General features: G+C 30.2%; 1 long non-coding RNA gene across 1 annotated transcript; it reads left to right on the top strand.

The window, feature by feature from the left end:
* Positions 1–296: 296 nt before the first annotated feature.
* On the top strand, positions 297–2,319 carry LOC119833852. The gene is made up of 5 exons (XR_005287981.1): positions 297–338; positions 514–564; positions 1,367–1,585; positions 1,952–2,037; positions 2,203–2,319. It is a non-coding gene; the product is annotated as an uncharacterized LOC119833852 (long non-coding RNA).
* The last annotated feature ends 169 nt before the right edge of the window (positions 2,320–2,488 follow it).

Raw genomic sequence — 2,488 nt, 5'->3', positions numbered from 1 at the left:
TGACAGATTCGAAATTCAAATGTAATATTTTTTTATAATTAAGTGTAACAGTATTTATGGCCAGACTAAGTATAAATCGCTTGCATAATTATGGGTTTCAGTAATTGATTATTAAAAATGACGTTTTACACTTAACTACGATATCAAATTATGTTTAAATCACGTACGTAAATATATAGTTAATTCTTATATGATAATATTTACGAAATTTAATAAGTTGTTACAAGAATGTTTTATTTTCATAATATTGCCTGTTTCCAAAATATATCTATATTCTAATAAAAAATATTTCTTTGTTTACATAGGTGTCTATTCACGCCATAGTAGCGTTATTTAATGTATGTATGTTTTAAAGAATTATACGTGAATATATTTAAATTAATATTACATAATTATATTGGTTATATAAATGGCTATTTTTTTAAGATGCTTTAATTATTGTCACTTATGTTGCTATTTAATAGTTAAGATAAACATTGTTTTTTGTTATGACCTTTCAACTGTTTCTTATAGATACAAGCAGAACCCGGTTTTGGACGTTCTTATTTAGGCAATTCACGCTTGGTAAGTGTATAATGTATATTTAATTAATATTATTTGTTTATACATGGTAAAAAACAATATTTTGAAAATTTCGTCGTATTCTGTTATAATTTTTGAATTTAAGTCCAATCCCCTAATTACACTTCACTAAATTTAGTTTCTAGTTTTATAAAAAATAGCGGCTTCTGATCACACTGTCCTATCTTTGGTCTAGTATAGTATTATGTTATGTGTGATTTAGTTACTGAATCAGATATCGGACATTATAAGTGATTTACAATCAACGGATTCAGAAATTATCTACAAATGGGTACAAAATCGTTTTACATTTTAATAAAACTTGTGACAGATCTGTGCATTAAAAGTACTACACTCTTAATTCACAGATCTGTTAGTACCAAGTACTAAGTCTACTTATTAATAGTCTTAAATGTTTCGGTAGATGGCGTAAGTAGTGTAATACTCCGTAGAAGGAAATATAGTGTTATTGGTTGGTATTATGATACTGTTAACATGTTTGTTGCCGCTAAGCGCTAATCAGCCTAAGACTATTCATTAATCCTAATAATTATTAAACACAAAAGTTTATAAGTACCTATGCATGGATGTACGTTTGTCACTCTTTTATGCGAAAACAATGAACGGATTTTGATGATACTCGGCAGTGATGTTCCTTGTTTAACATAACACATAAGTTATAGATATTATTCTATATAGTGTATATTTTGTCCGCGGGTAGAACCGCGCAGTACAGCTAGTGTTGCTTTAGTTATTGTTTCTAATAAAACAATATTAATTTCATTTTCATAATGAATTGTTTTAGTGTCATCAATGGAGCTGCCTAAATACACAATTAAATCTGACAGATACGTTACCGCAAAAAGATAAATACTGGAATATTTTGTCAAACTTTTTGGCACCAGAGTGGCAGGCTGTGGGGCAGAATGCTGTGGACGCGTGCTATGGGGTGAAAACTAAAAAATACACGAACACATGTCCTGGACAGGCCTTAATGCATTGTGTCGTAGATCAAATGATTGATGTAAGTAGAAAGTCCTCAGACACACAATCATCAAGTTGATATCTAAGCAAAACTTGTAGATACTAGGCGTAGACACATAATATTTACGTATTTTTTTATAATTACCTACATGACATGCATCCGAAAACAAGACGAAGATATTGTAAAATATACTGGGAATCGAACTAAAACCCCTGGCTATTTGTGACTTTAGCACAACTTGAGTCATAGTATTTGGACTAATGTACCACCTCGTAGGTACCACCCAATTTTAAATTTTATACTCACAAGCAATGTTGTCAAGATTATCAGCATTTTTACTCTGTACCCCTTCCATATTCAGAATATTATTTTTTAAATAAAAAAATATTTTTTTTCCTTTCAAAGAACTGTCCAACAGGACGGTGGAACCAGGAAGATGGGTGTGCATCTGTTTCATCTTTGGCTGCGTATAACTACATGTTCTCACAAAGGTACTCTGAAAACACACAACGTAATTTAATATTGTATGCGAATACAGAAAAAACACTTAAAGAAACTTAGAAAAATTTAAACATTTTTAGTTAAATTGGTGAGAAACTAATAAATAAATTAACCTTAGTGATTTTTTCATTTGTAAATTCCATATTATTTTGCAGCCGTTACAACAATCTCAAAAATAATCTGCCGACTGAGCGACGCCCCTCGTGGTTTTTACAAAAAGTAAGGTTTTTTTTATTTGTGTTAACATTTCTTAGGATCCAGCTTGGTAATTCTATAGTGATATTATAAAGCTGAAGTGTTTGTTTCTTTGAACACACTAATCTCAATCCGATTTGAAAAATCTTGTGGAAGAAGGCTATACTATACATAAGATATTTAAAAAGATTAATATAAAAAGTACACAAGACTTCTGGGGAGTGTCGGTTAAATTAATTGGTTCTC

The sequence above is a fragment of the Zerene cesonia genome, chromosome 18 (genome assembly GCF_012273895.1).
Source record: "Zerene cesonia ecotype Mississippi chromosome 18, Zerene_cesonia_1.1, whole genome shotgun sequence".
Lineage (NCBI taxonomy): Eukaryota > Metazoa > Arthropoda > Insecta > Lepidoptera > Pieridae > Zerene > Zerene cesonia.
This window is presented reverse-complemented; position numbering and strand designations above follow the sequence as displayed.